At 36.6% G+C, this 19,248-nt stretch overlaps 1 pseudogene; it reads left to right on the forward strand.

Annotated features, from left to right (window-relative positions):
* Positions 1-1,581: 1,581 nt before the first annotated feature.
* Positions 1,582-19,248, forward strand: part of LOC136319231 (activator of 90 kDa heat shock protein ATPase homolog 2-like) — a 58,689-nt pseudogene continuing 41,022 nt past the window's right edge.

Genomic DNA, 19,248 nt, shown 5'->3' on the forward strand with positions numbered 1-19,248 from the left:
GCAATTTATTAACTTAATTTGTTAGAATGTACTATTAAAAACATGTGTTCTGTTATATTCTTCCATACTGGAAAGTTATCTTTATTAAGAATCCTGAGTCATGGCCTGAGCAGGCGGTGGCACAGTGGATAGAACATCGGACTGGGATGCGGAGAACCCAGGTTCGAGACCCCGATGTTGCCAGCTTGAGCACAGGCTCATCTGGTTTGAGCAAAGCTCACCAGCTTGGACCCAAGGTCACTGGCTTGAGCAAGGGGTTACTTGGTCTGCTGTGGCCCCACAGTCAAGGCACATATGAGAAAGCAATCAATGAACAACTAAGGTGTCCAAATGGAAAACTAATGATTGATGCTTCTCATTTCTCTCCATTCCTGTCTGTCTGTCCCTATCTATCCCTTTCTCTGACTCTCTCTCTGTTTCAGTAAAAAAAAAAAAAAAAAAAAAAAAAAAGAAAGAAAGAAAGAAAGAAAGAATCCTGGGTCACAGAGTGCAAATCCAACTGTCCTGCAAATACAAGCTGCTGGTTGCAAGTGGGACCTAGCATTATAGTGGGTCGTTTAGTAAGAAACATCACCATTTTCAGAATCTCACACTCCATTCATAATTGTATCCATGGAAACTTCAATATCTCAGTTGTATAGCTAAGTCTCTCAACAATAATCTTTCCATAAAAATTTTGAATTAATGAAATACCTTAAAAATATTTCAAGTTTATTTAGAGTCCATGTTTAAGCATGTCTTTAAGTACAAAGCAGTCATACTTAGGCATTTAATATATATGAATGAGAAATAATACCTTTTTAGTCTTCCTAAGTTATATACTCAATAAAATCTTTAAATTATTTTTATATTAAATATATGCCAGCCAGTACTGAACAATTATATTGTTTAATTGTGCTCAATTATTTTCTTATGAAAATAAAATGAGCTCTGACTAAATGTGTGATGCTATAAATTAATCACCACTTGTAAGAAAACTAAAAGACAAAAGTGTTGAAAATAAATATAGCTATGTAATTTGTTAATAGCTATGCAATGTATAAAGATATAAATTGTAAAATAAAAATACATAGAATATGTGTGTGGGGCGGTTGAAGAGTAAAAATGTAGAGCTTTAGTATGAATTAAGTTATCAGCTTAATATATATAAACAGTTATAATCATGTTTTATGTAAGTCTCATGATAACCACAAAGCAGAAATCTATATAGTAGAAACACAAAAGATAAAGAGAAGGGAAACTAGGCATACCACTACAGAAAATTATGTAACAAAGGAGGAGAGCAAAAGAAGAAGAAACAAAGAAATTATAAAACCACTAACAACTTGGAGGTAAGAAGTCCAACTGTATCAATAATTCCTTTAAATGAAATGGACTAAATTCTCCAAACCAAAGACATATGATGGTGAATCAATATATAAAAAAGTAGCCAACTATATGCTGAGGAGAGGAACTTCAACTTTAAGGACATTCACAAACTAAAAGTGAAGGAATGAAAAAAGATATTCTATGCAAATGAAAACCCAAACAGGACAGGAGTAACTGTAGTTACTCCTAGACTTTGAGACAAAGAAAAAAAAGATGGGATATACTGAATTGAAGGATCTTATAAAAAATGCAGGCACCACCAAAGTAGGCAAACCCTCCTTGAACATTACCTGAAGGCATTTATGACAGAGTTTACAATGGGGATGATTTTGTCAAGGAGAGCAATGGCAACGCAGAAATTAGCTATTGAAGGGCAACTGACTGACGATGCCTTCCAGGGGCATCTCTCGTGGTGCTGGGCATAAGCATTCCCACTGTGGCACTGCGCATGACGGAACTGTTTGACGCAGCTGCAGGGCATCCTTACTGTGAAAGAGATGATAAAAATTTCTAAATACATAATATAAGAGTGCTGTATTACAAGCTGAAAAAGGAAGAACATTCTAAATGTGTGACAAGAACATCACCAATCAATGTATAGTTTGTTTTTGTTTTTGTTTTTTGTTTTTTGTTTTTTTAACGAATAAAAAGATTGTCATGACATGGGGAGATAGGAACTGGCTAGAAGAGTACCCTGCTTCAGCTATAGTGATTTTTTTCCCTACTCCAGTGCAAACTAAATTACAGTTGAAGTGTAAAGGAATTCCTGTCTGTGAAGAAGAGAATATAAAATTCTTTAGGCAGATGCAGCATTTTGAAAAAATAAAAGGTTTATTGCAGCTGACCCCCTACATGGTTGAATTAGAATGTTTTATAAGGAAATTACATTGTTTAAGTGAAAAAGTTTCAGGTTTATCTCTCTTCTATTATTCCTTTTAAGAAAAGAACACAAAGCCTCAATTTATACTGGGTAAAATCCATGAATTTAAAGTATTAGTACAGAACTTAGAGCATTGCTTGAATCTTTATTATGACTAGACTCTGTGTTGTGTTAAAAGCAGCAAGTAAACTAAAATTAGGTGCAGTATTAACTTTACCTCCCATAGGTGGTCCTCTGGGCGTCGATTGAGTCCTTCATCTCAGATAGTTGAAATTTCCTAGTGAGTCTAACGTTTGTCTGAGCATACGCACTTTCAGTTTTAGTTATAGTTTAGAAAAAAAAATAGCATGTTATACTATTCCTTTATTAAACAGAACAAAAACTTCAAAACAAAAATATCTTGCTATTTTTTCCTGTAAAAGGTATTTTTTATCTTTATGTTTTGATAGAGAAGTTCTACCTGACCTCTCCTTAAGTTCACTTGAAAAGAGCAACAACCATCTGTCCAAAGTGTTACGCTAAAAAGGCAGAAAAAAAATTTAGTGTTTGCTGTTTTATGAATACTTTATAATTGTAGTAGACATTTTGTTTACACTTCAGAATTAGACCAGAGAGGATAAAGCTTATCCATTATAGGAAACCTTTAAAAGTTCACCTTACAATTATTTATATAATCCCTTCATTCTTCCTATTCTGCAAATCCTGGGTAGATATCGAAAATACAGCATGGGGCAAAAATAGGTCTACAGTTGTGAGTATGCTAAACATAGTTTATGTTTGTGTTATTGTTTATTAGTTATTGTATTACTTTTCAGGTGAACAACTGTAAACCTCCTTTATTTCCCACCCTGTATCTTACCTTCAAAGAGGAAAGGATTCAAAAATTACAGAATAGTCTGGCCCAAGAAACATGAGACCAAGTTGTACCCCTAGGTGGACCACTGCTACTAGCCTGTGCCTTGGTTGTAAGATCACATTTATCTCTAACAAACTTTACCCTCCCCTTCCTGCAGTGTGAGGAAACCTTATAAACAGCTATGAAATGAAGCCTTTGGCTGTTCTTTAGAATCCCAGCATTGCCATGAAATCTTAGTCTCTGCAGAGACAGGTCTGGTGCTCCCTCAAAGATTAGAAATAATCACAGGAGAGGCCAGGCTTGGACCTAGCCTCAGTCAGAAAGTTCTGTATGTAATGAGGTAAAGGGATTGCCTTGAATGTGGGGATCAGTTTAGAGTGCTCACAAAAATCGTAAATAAAACCAGAAAGTCTCTGAGGTAAACCATCTAAGTCCCCCAGGAGTTCTTGGACTAGGTATGGTCCATCTATGACTCTATTATAAACTTCTTTGGTCCAGTAATGGATATAACCCTTCCAGAGTTACTTCTAGTATTAAAATTCATGTCTGTGTAAACATTCATGACTTGGGAAGCTTCTGTTCTGCTGACTCCCTTCCTGAGATACAGCCAGCCCACACATACCAGATATGGTCTCTGTATGATTGCTTCCAAATTCCACAGAGGTCTGTTTTCAGCATGATAAGCCCAGCCACCCCGGTGGCTAGAGCAGAGCAGCCATCAGACAGAAGCAATCATGCCTTTCTTTTCTGATATTAATAATTTGTGTCCTTTCTTTTTTACCGTTGCTTTTAGAGGCATATTTTATTGTATTTTTTGTTGAATTTTTGGAGTGACATTGGTTCATAAAATTATGCAGGTTTCAGGTATCCAGTTCTATAACACATCATTTGTATTGTACATTGCGCTATGTATTCACCATGGCAAGTCAAGTCTCCTTCCAACATTTATTCCCCTTTTACCCTCTCCTACCTCTCCATCCACTTTCACCTGCCTTTCCCTCCAGTAATCACCATACTGTTGTCTGTGTCTGAGTTTTTTTTCCTTTGCTTAATCCCTTCACCTTTTTTACTCAACCCCCTAACCCCCTCCCCTTTGAAAGTTGTCTGTTCTCCATGTCTATGAGCCCATGTCTTATTTTGTTTGTTAGTTTATTTTGTTTATTATATTTCACATGTGAGTTCAATCATATGGTATTTGTCTTTCTCTAACTGGCTTATTTTACTTAACATAATACTCTCAAGGTCCATCCATGCTATTGCAAAAGGTAAGATTTAAAAGGGGGAAGGCATTACATTTACACAATGGACTACTACACAGCTGTAAAAAAAAAAAAAAAGAAAGAAAATTTTACCTTTAAAGGCATATTGATTTTACTTAACTTTTTGCAAAGAACCAGCTTTTAATTTTGTTATTTTTCTGTATTGATTTTGTTTTAAATTTTATTGATTTCTGCTCTAGTTATTATTTCTCTTTTTCCGCCTGCTTTGAATTTTATTTGCTCTTTTATCTTCTAGTTTTTTGAAGTGGAAATGAAGATTATTGATTTAGAACATCCTGTTTTGTAATACATTCATTCAGTGATATATGTATATTTCCTTGTAAGTACTGCTTTCACAGCATCTCACAAATTTTGTAAGTTGTGTTTTCATTTAGATATTTTCACTTTTTTCTTGAAAAATTTTTTTGAATCATCTATTATGTAGAATTGTGTTGTTTAATCTCCACATATTTTAGGATATTTCAGTTATCTTTCTCTGATTTATTTAGAGTTTAATTCTATTGTGGTTTGACAGCAAACTATGTATGATTTCTTTTAAATTTGTTAAAATGTATTTAATGGTTAAGAATGTGGTCTGTCTTGGTGAATGTTCCCTGTGAACTAAAAAGAATGTGTATTCTACTGTTCTTGGTTGAGGCAGTGTATAGATGTCAATTTTATCCAGTAGATTGATGGTGTTGTTGAAATCAATGGTATTCTTACTAATTTGCTGTTTGCTGGATCTGTTCATTTCTGATAGATTAATATTTTTTATACTTGAAATTTACATATTTCACCAGACTATGAATAAATACTTTGCACAATTTCCTTCCTCCCTCCCTCCCTTCCTTCCTTCCTTCCTTCCTTCCTTCCTTCCTTCCTTCCTTCCTTCCTTCCTTCCTTCTTTCCTTCATCTCCTTTCTCACTCTCTCTCTCTTAAACTTTTTTTTTTTGTCTAATACCAAAGGAGCATTTTTAATAATCAGAATAGGCCTTCTTTTGAGGTAAGTTGTTGATCTTAATGCATATACAATATTTTTCAGTAAAATGATAGAGTAGGTTGGAAGTATTGCAAAGATATAATTTTAAATCAAATTAACTTATTTCAACATATTTAAAGCAAATGCTAGTAGTGTGTGTGTGTATTTTAAAAATTTGTTAACTCACTTCAAACTGTTTTTATTGGTTTGTCAGTAAATACTTCCTTTCTGTTGACTTTCTCTCTCTTTTTTAAGTCATTGTACAAAAGCACTTTATATTATGGATATTAATTATTTGTTAATTTTTATTCTTTCTCTGCATGCCACTTATCTTTTAATATTGCATGTTTGTAATTAGACAGAAGTTTTAAATGTTTCTGTAGACAAAACTCTTATTGTTTTAAAATTTTTTCCTCCCTAAGAAAAATACTGTAATACCAAGTGTACATAACTACTTTTTATTACTTTCTTCCAGAAATTTATTCTTTTTTTTTTTTTTTTGCCTAATGTTTTAATTCATCTGTACGGTGATGTGTGTTGATGTGTATAGTATGGTGTAAGGAAAATCTCTAACTTAATTTTGTTTTTGACACTATTCAATATATAGTTCATCCTTCCCTCAGTGGTTTTAAAGATCATGCTTAACAATAAGCAAAATTTGTGTATAAGTATAAATCTGTTTATGCTTCCTATTCTGTTTACCCACTTAATTTCTATTTTTTTTTGTATACACTACAATGTTTTACTTGTTTGGATTTATAGTATAATTTGATATTTTCTAGACCACTGGTTCTCAATATTATGTTGCTCCATGTCTCAAAAAAATATTTTACAACTGTGTGGGTATTTTAGGGTATCATAATAACTGAGGATGTGCCATTAGCATTCGCTAAGTGAAGGCCAGAATTGTTAGCATATATTAATAGGTAAAAAGAGTGCCACCCAAGAAGAATTACTTTAACAAAAATGTCAAAAATAGCTGTATTTGAGATACCCTGTTGAAGAAAAATAAAAAATAAAAACAAAGCAAAAAAAAAAAGCTATCAAATAAACACCAGTTTAGAGTCAGTTGGTTAAGTATAACTTTAAAAAATAGATTTAACTTGAAATTCTTATAAACTTATTTAACTGATTTGGGAAAGAATTAACAATTAAGGAAAATTAAGAATTAAGATTGAAGTTGATCATGGAGAAAAATACAGTTTCATATATTTTATTTTTTGGAGAAAATTTTATATATTTCTTCCATTTAGATTTTATACATCATTGTCAGATTAATCCATAGAAATATTGCAGGTTTTGCTACTACTGTGATTTAAATTTGTCTTTTATTTTACATTATAGTTTTATTATATATTCTATTGTATTTTCTATTATATTATATATTCTATTATATATTCTATTATATATTCTATTATATATTTCTATTATATATTCTATTATATATTTCTATTGTATTATGTATTCTATTGTATTTTCCAGTCTTGTCCATATAAATAAGAAAGCTATAAATTTTTTGGTTGATATAATCAATCACTTTTTAGAATTGTTTTATAAATTATAATTCAAAATTCTTGTTTGTTCCATTAATTCTCTTGGACTTTTTAAGATAAACAATCATTTATTTTAAGGGTAATTTTTTTTTTTACCATTTTAATAGCTCATGTATGTATTACTTTGTTTTGGTACATTAAGTAGGAACTCAAGCAGTACTAAGGGTGACATTTTGTTCTCATTTTAATGGAGCGCCATATTAGATATGCTTAAACAATTTTTTTAGTCCAGCATATTATATATTTTTATAAAGAAACTTCAATCTGAAGACAAGTTTGTCAGCTCTAAGAAAAACACTCTTTCAGTAATTATGGCTTAGTGAAAGCAATCTAGTTGTCCATTAGTGTATGAATAAATAAAGATGTACTCTGGCTGGATAGCTTCATTGGTTGGAGCAACCTTCCAAAGTGTAGAGGTTGCTGGTTTGATTCCCAGTCAGGGCACATACAAGAACAAATCCATCTCTCTCTCTCTCTCTCTCTCTCTCTCTCTCTTCCTCTCTCATTAAAATAGATAAATAAAAAAATAAAGATGTGCATACACAAAACAGAATATTTATTCAACAATAAAAAATGATAAAATCTTACTGTTTGTAGCAACATGGATAACATGGCAAGTAATATGCCAACCGAAACAAGTAAGACAGAGACAAAAACTTCATGATTTCAGTTATATATGGAATCTTAAGACACAGAACAAACTAATAAAACAAAATAGAAACAGACCCATGGATGTGGAGAACAAGCTGATGGTTGTCAAAGGGGAGGGGTCAGGGAGATGAAAATAAATTATCTCTATCTTCATCTATCTCTATCATCTCTAATCTATTCCTGTTGAGTAGTGGGAGACACTTAATTGACCAAGTTGTTTCAATGGCAGTTTTAAAATTAATTACAGTGAAAATTGCCCAAATTTTCTCTACTTTTTGTACTTTCCATATTCATATTTATTTTCTTCAAATTTAAAGTGGGCTTTAATGTTGCTCTTACCCCAATAGTACTACTTTTAGTAGTAATTAACCCTTTTAAATACATACTATGTGCTGTATACTACCCTAAATGTTTTGTATATATTACTCATTTCTGCCTCATAACATTCTTATGAAATTTACATTACTATCTTCATTGTAGAGAAAACAAACACAGGAAGGAGGAGTGACTTCTCAAGGCCATACAATTGGTAATCGGCTGTCTGGTTTTTTTTTTGTGTTTTTTTTTTCTGTGACAGAGACAGAGCGAGCGAGAGAGAGAAGGACAAATAGGAACAGAAAGGAAGGGAGGGAGATGAGAAAAATCAATTCTTCATTGTGGCATCTTAGTTGTTCATTGATTGCTTTCTCATATGTGCCTTTACCAGGGGGCTACAACAGACCAAGTGACCCCTTGCTCAAGCCAGTGACTGTGGGCTCAAGCTGATGAACCTGCGCTCAAATCAGCTACCTCAGGGTTTTGAAACTGGGTCCTCCACGTCCCAGTCTGATGCTCCATCCACTGCGCCACTGCCCGGTCACGTCAGAAATCTGTCATTGAATATATTGGATGCAAACAGCATATTAATCAACTGTCTCTTAAAATCCTTTTCCCCATAATCTCAAAGAATGAATTCCTCTGTTACATTCCTCTTTACCACCTGGAGAGATAAACATTTTTTTTCCTTTTCAGTTTGTTCTGTATTATTTCTAATGCTTACCAGTGATCTGTAATTGGATTTATGTGATTTATATTTATCATATGTCATTTTCTGGTGAGTACAGCAGTGGTAGTATCCGGCAGCACGTTTGTATGATGGCACCAGTGGTACCAGTGGGACATCCAAACCAGTGTATTTCTTCCATGTAATCTTGGCTATGGTTTTGCTTACAAAGCTTCTGCTGTTTTATGCCCATTTTCCTAGCAGGTCTTCCATCCTGCCAGATAAATCTATGAGCTACTCAACATTCTTTCTTTCTTTTTATTTTTGTTTATTCAGTGAGAGGAGAGAAAGCAGAGACAGACTCCGGCATGTGCCTGACCGGGATCCAACTGGTAAGTCCACTAGGGGGCAATGCTCTGCTCATCTGGGCAACCCAGCTCTTCTTAACAACTGAGGCAGAAGCTGTGGGATCATCCTCAGATCCCGTGGCCAACTCGCTTCAATGGAGCCATGGCTTCAGGAGGAGAAGAGAGAAAGAGAGAGAGAAATGAGAGGGAGATGGGTGGAGAAGCAGTTGGGTGTTTCTATGTGCCCGGACCAGAAATCTAACCCAGGACATCTATATACTGGACCAATGCTCTACCACTGAGCCAACTGGCCAGGGCTTCAACATTCTTTCAATGCATTTACTTTCTTCTTTTATTAGGTAGAGCTGCTTTTGCTGCTTACAAACAAGATTCCTAACTAAGCAATTGTTACCAAGGAATGGGGTGCATTAGCTCCCCACAAGAACTGCGGGTATCACCAATTGTTTCTATGGCTTAGCTGGGTCAGAAACTTGTCAAAATCTTGTTTAAATGCCAAGACTGGAGTTCAGCAGAGGTAAAAATGCTATTCAAATCATTGCCTGTGGCCACCTGGCATCAAGTGCTCATTGTACGCAGGACTTTTGGGAATTGGGTTGCTCCAACCCCAGAAAAGTAAGATGAACATAAGGAATTTATGGACTTAGAAAAGGAACAGAAGCTTTGAGCATCAATAGGAAGCTAAAAGAAAGAGATTGACAAGTTAAAATCCTTGAATTCTAGGCTCATAGCACTGACTGAAATCCAGGGAGTTTTTAGGATCAAGATAAAAGAATCTCTTATCTTTTGTTGTTGCAGAAATTGAGCTGGGTAAGAACCAAAATGTGGTCTTAGAGATAGTAAAATTAAACTACCAGTGGAATTCAGAGCTTTTTGTTCTCTGTTAAGTGAAAATGAGAGCACTGGTAAGAAAAGAGTCTGTTGGCATGGCACCCTAAACACTAACTTCTGCTTATAGTCCACTTTCAATGAAGAACATACAAAGAAATTCCTTCTACTTCTTAAAGATTACTGTAGCCACTTACCAGGGTGAAGGTTCTCTGGGGAAAGAGAAATGCACAAGTCTTTAGGAGATGCCTATACACAGACTTAAGAATATATTAATCCATTGTGTCTATTGGGAGAGTTTTCTTTCTTTATCATCTACAAAGCCACTTGTGGAGCTCATGAAGTAAAATAATATCATAGGAAGTCCAGCTTTCTCTGATGCTAGTATATCATATAGAGCTTGACAATGGTTTCATATTGCCTAACAAGAGTAACTACCAAAATTTAGGGGAAGTGGCTGTTGATTTTCCTAGATAATAAGTAATCTGACAGAAACTGAACTTGAGGATTAATGGCAACAATTTGGGGAAGAGGAGAGAAGCAGGGAAGAATTTCTTAAAATAGGCTCAGCACATAAAAATTTTTAACTCAAATGCATTTTCACTCATAATAATTATGGGGACAAGAAAGCCTGATCTGTCAGTGTTGGTGATCTCCCTTCTGTAGCAGCTTTAGAATTTACTTAATGAATCATGTGGTTATTGTGATAAAGTTGGAGGCTATTGATAAGCACAATACAGGATTTCCTTTACCAGTATATGAGAATATGTTTCTAAAAGTAGTATATCTGAACCTATAATATTTTACTATATGTTTGGATGTAAGTTAATTTTATTTTTTACTACTTTTGTCATGGAGAGTTTCTGTAATGTGAATTAGATACTTATTCTGGACTTATATATATTTTTTATTCATCATGACTCAAGTCAGCATTGACATGAAACTCTTAGATAACTGAATGCCTTAGTCAACATTGTTATATCTATTCTATTTTATTTCCAAATGAGAAACTCAACTTTCCATGAAAAGAATAATAATAAAACAAGAGAATGGGATACTGTCCTTAGGTTAGTTTAGTTTTATCATATATCTCATTGAAGAATCAATATGGCACCAGATCATAGGATGCTACCAATGATTTGACACATTGGTTGATATATGGTACTATTTCTTTATAGTCAGTATGCATGTGTTCAAAAACTAAAAAAATAGAATTGTAATTAGCACCTCTCTCAACTAAACATAATCAACCTTTCCATTTTTTTTTTTTTTAATTCCCACCAGTGCAATTATGGCAACTACTGGTTTAGAAATAGCCAAGGGAGAAATGCCCTACCAGGAGATTCAGCAGTGATTAAATGGAAGTAAACAATGTCATTTAGAAAATTTAGAGTCTCATGACAATGTGTCAGTAGGTAAAAAAAAAAATAAATAAATAAATAAATAAAAAGGAAAAAAGAGGAGGGTGTTTACTATTTCAAATGAGATAGTAGATTCTGAAAATCAAGAGAGGAAGGTTGATGATGCAACAAGGAGGGTGGGTACCTGACTGGTTCTGGGAGAATTTTTATACAACCATTTCTAGTTGTGAAAGACTGAGACTCTATACAGATAAATTTAGCAAGAGCTCAGAATCCCGAGGCACCTAGAGCAGGGCATTGACCTAAGTTGCACCATCTGGATGTCAAATTTTAAATTCTCAGAACATGATACAAATAAGAATTTGTTAAAAATTTATTGACCATAGTTGTTTCCCTGGCAGCAGTGCCAGTGACAGCATGACTAGTACAGAGGTATCCAGGGGCAGCAGAGCAAGTGGCACATGGGAATACCTCTGATGAAATTTACTTGCAGTTCTTGATGTTTAATTTTCCTGTTTTACAAAATAGAATCTCCAATTTTGATTTAACTCCAACCTCAAAATCTCCTTCCATGGAAGAGTCTCTCTGACTCTACATAGCTCTTTACATGTCACTCCAAAAGCTTATAGCATTCTCTCAATAATCGTACTTCTCACATCATTTATGTTTTCTTTGTCATTTTAACTGCCTTATTAGAAAGAGGACTAGTCCTGGCCAGATAGCTCATTTGCTTGGAGTATTGTACCGAAGTGCAGAGATTGCCAGTTTGATCCCTGGTCAGGGCACATACAGGAACAGATTGATGTTCCAGTCTCTGTCTCTCTTTTCTTCCTCTCTAGCTAAAATCAGTATATAAAAATTAAATTTAAAAAGAGAGAAAGAAAGAAGGAAAAGAGAAAAAGAAAGAAAAGAGAGAGAGAAAGAAAAAGAAAGAAAGAAAGAAAGAAAGAAAGAAAGAAGAAAGAAAGAAAGAAAGAAAGAAAGAAAGAAAGAAAGAAAGAAAGAAAGAGAAAAAGAAGGAAGAAAGAGAGAGGGAGAGGAAGGAAGGAAGGAAGGAAGGAAGGAAGGAAGGAAGGAAGGGAGGAAGAAAGGAGGGAGGGAAGAAGGGAGGGAGGGAGGGAGGGGGGGAGGAAGGAAGGAAGGAAGGAAGGAAGGAAAGAAGGAAGGAAGGAAGGAAGGAAGGAAGGAAGGAAGGAAGGAAGGAAGGAAGGAAGGAAGGAAGGAAAGGAAAGAAAGAGGACTAAAACTTTTCTGTGCTTCAAACAGTCCAGCTTCCCTCAGGGCCTACTGTAGGGTAAGAACTCAGAAACTGTGTTCTCACTAAATGAGTGTCATTGATTTTCTGGCCATTACCCTATGTCAGTCATTAACTTGTCACTTGTCACCTCAAATTCTCTTCTAGACTCAGCTTAGTGACACGGGCTAGAAATCTGCAAACTACATCTTTGCTTTGCCAGTTTCCTCTCTGTAAGCCTGGCCAGGAGAAAGCAGTAGAGGAAGCTATAAAGGTAGATGAGGAACAGAGACTTGCTCCAGCTCCCTTGTGTGCTATCGGCTTCCTGTTGGCTTGCTGTTCCTTTTATTATTGCCCTAGTCTCATCTCACCTCTTCCCCTTGGCAGCAGCAGTTTATTTCAGTAAAATATTGAATTGAGTTTTCAGTTTTTCAACTCTTGCAGAACCAGCCTGGATGTGCTCCTGCAGAAACCAGCACCTGCTGCGGCTGCTGCTGTTCAGTATCCCACTTCAGAGGTGTGGGTCCCAGTTCCATGAGGTTTCTCCTTCAAGATAAGAAACACTAGTCTAGGTTCAGCAGTGCCCCTTCCTCAAGGGCTAAGTTTCAGCCCTGTAGTGCCCCTCCTTTCAGTTTGTATATTTGCACCCCCCAACCCCAGGATGGAAAGTGTAACCTGTAGACACTTTTTCTATAATAACTTATTTTTTCTTTTTGCCTTTTAAGTTCTTGAATATCTAATTAACAATTTTTATATAAAACTGTTTCTGTTAAAATATTCTGTTTCCTGACTGGCGCCTGACTGGGACAAACTCTTCCCCAGGGTAGAAGATGTGAAAGCATGCTCGATGGTGCCTTGCACTTCTGCTCTGGCCAGCTGAAGTCCTAACCAGGTGCTGAAGCCAATTGGAATTGTATTTTCAGTATTCACAATCAAAACCGATAATAAGGATGTACATGTTTTACTCTTTGTATTGTTTGAATAATTTACAAGAAGAATCATTATCAATCAAAGTCCTACAGAAAACAGATTGCATATTCAAATTGGGTAATTTGAGATAAATGTATAAAAGAACTGTTTACAAAAGCCGAGGAGAGTATAGGGAAATGAAAAGAGATAATGCAGTCCCCCAGGCTGAGTTACAGGGAGAGATCTGTTTCCACGCTTAGATATGAAAGGACTAAAACTCTTGGATCTGTCAGCAAGAATCACCTGTCAAGTATTGTGACCTTTGGCTGAGATACCAGTGAACCTGAAGAGAAGGAGCTAGGGAAATAAATTCTTCTACCCACCTCTGATCTCCTGCCAGGGATCCCCATTAGCTGAGCTCAACTGGGAACCACGGGGCAAGGGAATTGCTTGATGCAGTTCACAGAGGACAGTCTTCTGGCGTCTAGCAAGGCAGAGAAGGGAGAAGAGAGAATCTGGAGGAGTCAACAGGGGAATATCTTGCACCAATGGGTTAATTTAAATGTAATTAATATGTTTTTAATAAGGCAACGTATTCTTTTTAATAAATGAAGAAAATATACTGAGGGCAGGGAGGGGTGGAGTGGAAAGAGGAGAGAAGCACAAAAGTTATATATCAAAGAGAAATTCTGTCATCTGGAAACATGAAAGCAATTGGAAATATAAACATTCTGATTATCATTTTTTTATTTTTAACAATCAATCCAGGGTATTAATAAACTTCCATCTTGATGCAGGAAAGCATTTCAGTGCTAAGAAATATAAAACGGAGAGACAAGATGGCGCTGGAGTAGGCAAACGTACCAGCATCTACCTCCCAGAACCAATGTGGATTACAAACTAATTTTATGAACTATCAACTGGAAAAACCAACTTTGGACTAAACTAAAAGGACTCTTCAACCCAGGAACGCTGAAGAAGCCACCCAGAGACTGGTAGGAAAAGCGGAAACGCGGAGAGGGCTGCCCAGCTTCTCGGAGCGAACGGCAGCAGGGAGAGACTCGCGTGGCGGAAATGAGTTTAGCAGAGGGGAAAGGGCCCTGAGCCCCAGGAACAAAGCCCCAGCCTGCAGCCCCAGAGCCCAGAAGAAGCATAAGGACAGTATTTAGCTGGAAACAAGTCAGGATACTGTTTGTGAGAGAGTCTGATTTCTCAGACCCAGGATCCTTCTTAAAGGGACCACGCAGAACATCTCTCTCACAAATACTCACCCGGGGCTCCTGGAGATGGAGGGAGAGGGGAGAGAACCACAGTAACAGGAAGAGAGTGCAATCTAGGAGGCATAGGGAGAAACATTTTTGGGAGATAGCCACTCTAACACCTGGGACGAGTCACTCCCCAAAGCTGAAGTGAATATTTCCCCCGGAAACAGCAATACCAGCAAAGGGAAGCAGGAGAGCAGCCAAACAAGCTCCCCCGCGGCATTCAGAGCAGAGTCGCATAGAAGGAGGGAGCTTTCGGGTCTACAGTAGTGAGTCTTAGGGTCCGAGCTGCAACGCCCCCACCCACACGGCTGAGGGCGCACCGGAGAGCGGGCGGCAGCGGGAGACAAAAGCGCGGTTCTGCTGGCAGGGGCGGAAGCCGGCTGGCCACAAGTGGACTCAGGTGTGAGCTCAATCTTGCCCGGCTAGGGAGAAGGGGGCGTGCAAAAGCGGCTAAGCTCAGCTGCCGGCAGCCTGTAATCCAACCTCCGGGAGAAGGGCGGGAAACCCAGAAAGGGTAGAAACCAGCCCCGGAGCAAGGGCAGAGGAGCACATCCCTGCCCCGCCTGTGCAACCCAGGCTTGCGGTCTGACTTGGTAGCAGGCTCCTCCCGCGGGGGTGGAGCCAAAAGCCCAGAAGAGGCGGAGTTCCGCTACGAAGCTGAGCTTGGGCACGCAGCCTTTCCTGGTGGTAGAGCCAAGGCTAGCAGCTGTTCCTTGAGTGGGATCATCCTGCAAAGGCAGGGCGAAAGCTCGGAAACAGGCGGAGACCCGCAGCTGAGCAAAGGTGCTCGCCAGTGCCCTCAGGACCGAGCATAACATTACACACAGGGGCGGGGCAAAGGCCAAGGCCACCAACCCTTGTGCACCCGAGCACGTGATCACAGCCACTCTCGTGAAGAGAAAATGCGGAGGCAGAGAAATACAACACAAATAAACCAAGAGAAATCCCCAGAAAAGGACCTAAGTGAATCAGATATAACCAAATTACCAGATGCAGAGTTTAAAATAACGATTGTTAGGATGCTCAAAGATATTAGAACCACCATAGATGGCCATTACAAAAACCTAAATAAAGAGATAACAAATATAAAAAAGGACATTGAAATAATAAAAAAGAATCAGACAGAAATGACAAATACAATATCTGAAATAAACAATACAATGGAAGGAATTAAAAGCAGGATGGATGAAGCAGAGAATCGAATCAGTGAGTTAGAGGACACAATAAATAAAGGCATGGAAGCAGAGCAGAAAAAAGAAAAGAGACTCAAAAAGTCTGAGGAAACTCTAAGAGAGCTCTGTGGCAACATGAAGAGAAATAACATCCGCATCATAGGGGTTCCTGAAGAAGAAGAGAAAGAACAAGGGATAGAGACTTTGTTCAAACATATTATAGTGGAAAACTTCCCCCAATTAAGACAGGAAAATATTTCACATGTTCAGGAAGCACAGAGAACTCCATTAAGGAGAAATCCAAAGAAACCAACATCAAGACACATCATAATTAAATTACCAAAGCTAAATGATAAAGAGAAAATATTAAAAGCTGCTAGAGAAAAAAAGACAATCACCTACAAAGGAGCCCCCATAAGGATGACTTTTGACTTCTCAACAGAAACACTTGAGGCCAGAAGGGAATGGCAAGAAATATTCAAAGTAATGCAGAACAAGAACCTACAACCAAGACTACTTTATCCAGCAAGGCTATCATTTAAAATTGAAGGAGAAATAAAAAGCTTTACAGACAAAAAAAAAACTAAAGGATTTCACTACAACCAAACCAAGGCTGCAAGAAATGCTAAGGGACCTGTTGTAAACAGATCAAAGGAAAAAAAGAATATAGCAAAAGAGAAAAACAGTTTTAAAGAAAAAAAATAGCAATAAACAATTACATATCAGTAATAACCTTAAATGTTAATGGATTAAATGATCCGATCAAGAGACATAGGGTAGCTGCGTAGATAAAAAAACAGGACCCATACATATGCTGTCTACAAGAGACACACCTTAAATCAAAAGATGCACACAGACTGAAGATAAAAGGATGGAAAAAAATATTTCACGCAAATGGAAATGAAAAAAAAGCTGGGGTAGCAATACTTATATCAGACAAAATGGACTTTAGAACAAAGACCATAGTTAGAGATAAAGAAGGTCACTACATAATGATAAAGGGAGCAATACAAAAGGAAGATATAACCATTATAAATATCTACGCACCTAATATAGGAGCACCTAAATATATAAAGCAGACTTTGATAGACTTAAAGGGCGAGATCAACAGCAATACTATAATAGTAGGAGATTTCAATACCCCATTAACATCATTAGATAGGTCCTCAAGAAAGAAAATTAACAAAGAAACAGCAGACTTAAAGGACATATTAGATGAACTCGATTTAATAGATATCTTCAGAACCTTTCACCCTAAAAGAGCAGAATATACATTCTTTTCAAGCGCTCATGGGACATTCTCTAGAATAGACCACATGTTAGGGCACAAAAGCGGGCTCAACAAATTTAAGAAGATTGAAATCATATCGAACACTTTCTCTGATCACAATGGCATTAAACTAGAAATCAACCACAATAGAAAATTGAAAAACATTCAAACACTTGGAAACTAAATAGCAAGTTATTAAACAATGAATGGGTTAACATTGAGATCAAAGAAGAAATTAAAAAATTCCTAGAAACAAACGATAATGAGCATACATCAACTCAAAATTTATGGGACACAGCAAAAGCAGTCCTGAGAGGGAAGTTTATAGCATTACAGGCATACCTCAAGAAGCTAGAAAAAGCTCAAATTAACAACTTAACCCTGCATCTAAAAGAACTAGTAAAAGAACAGCAAGTAAAGCCCAGAGCTAGTAGAAGGAAGGAAATAATAAAGATCAGAGCAGAAATAAGTGACATAGAGGCTAAAGAAACAATACAGAGGATCAATGAAACCAGGAGCTGGTTCTTTGAAAAGGTAAACAAGATCGATGAACCTTTAACAAGACTCACCAAGAAAAAAAGAGAGAGGACTCGAATAAATAAAATTAGAAACGAGAGTGGAGAAATAACAACTGACACAACAGAAATACAAAATATTGTAAGAAAATACTATGAAGAACTGTACGCCAAAAAACTAGACAACCTAGATGAAATGGACAAATTCCTTGAACCATATAATCTTCCAAAAATCAATCTGGAAGAATCAGAAAACCTAAACAGACCAATTACAACAAATGAGATTAAAACAGCTATCAAAAAACTCCCAAAAAAGAAAAGTCCTGGGCCTGATGGCTTCACAAGTGAATTCTACCAAATATTCAAAGAAGAACTAACTCCTATCCTTCTCAAGCTATTTCAAAAAATTCAAGAGGAAGGAAGACTTCCAAACTCCTTTTATGAGGCGAGCATAATTCTGATTCCAAAACCAGGCAAAGACAACACAAAAAAAGAAAATTATAGGCCAATATCCCTGATGAACTTAGATGCAAAAATCCTCAATAAAATATTAGCAAACCGGATCCAGCAATATATGGAAAAAATCATGCACCATGATCAAGTAGGATTTATTCTTGGGAGGCAAGGCTGGTACAATATTCGCAAATCAATCAATGTGATTCATCACATAAACAAAAGAAAGGAGAAAAACCACATGATAATTTCAATAGATGCAGAAAAAGCATTTGATAAAATCCAGCACCCATTCATGATCAAAACTCTCAGCAAAGTGGGAATACAGGGAACATACCTCAACATGATAAAGGCCATCTATGACAAACCCACAGCCAACATAATACTCAATGGGCAAAAATTAAAAGCTATCCCCTTAAGATCAGGAACAAGGCAGGGTTGCCCCCTTTCACCACTCTTATTCAACATAGTTCTGGAAGTCATCGCCACAGCAATCAGACAAGAAAAAGAAATAAAAGGCATCCAAATTGGAAAAGAAGAAGTAAAACTATCATTATTTGCAGATGACATGATATTGTATATAGAAAACCCTAAAGTTTCAGTCAAAAAACTACTAGACCTGATAAAAGAATTTGGCAAGGTGGCAGGATATAAAATCAATACTCAGAAATCAGAGGCATTTTTATACACTAATAATGAACTGTCAGAAAGAGAAATCAGGGAATCAATCCCCTTTACCATTGCAACCAAAAAAATAAAGTACCTAGGAATAAATCTAACCAAGGAGATTAAAGACTTGTACTCAGAAAATTATAAAACATTGATAAAAGAAATCAGGGAAGATACGAATAAGTGGAGGCATATACCGTGCTCATGGTTAGGAAGAATAAACATCATTAAAATGTCTATATTACCCAAAGCAATTTATAAATTCAATGCAATACCAATGAAAATACCAATGACTTACTTCAAAGACATAGAACACATATTCCAAAAATTTATATGGAACCCAAAAAGAACACGAATAGCCTCAGCAATCCTGAAAAGGAAGAAAAAAGCGGGAGGTATCACACTTCCAGATATCAAGTTATATTATAAGGCCATTGTACTCAAAACAGCATGGTACTGGCATAAGAACAGGCACATAGATCAATGGAACAGAACAGAGAACTCAGAAATAAACCCACAGCTCTATGGACAACTGATATTTGACAAAGGAGGTAAGACAATACAATGGAGTAAAGACAGCCTCTTCAACAAATGGTGTTGGGAAAACTGGACAGCTACCTGCAAAAAAATGAAACTAGACCACCAACTTACACCACTCACAAAAATAAACTCAAAATG

This window comes from Saccopteryx bilineata, chromosome 1 (genome assembly GCF_036850765.1).
Source record: "Saccopteryx bilineata isolate mSacBil1 chromosome 1, mSacBil1_pri_phased_curated, whole genome shotgun sequence".
In the NCBI taxonomy this organism is placed as follows: Eukaryota; Metazoa; Chordata; class Mammalia; order Chiroptera; family Emballonuridae; genus Saccopteryx; species Saccopteryx bilineata.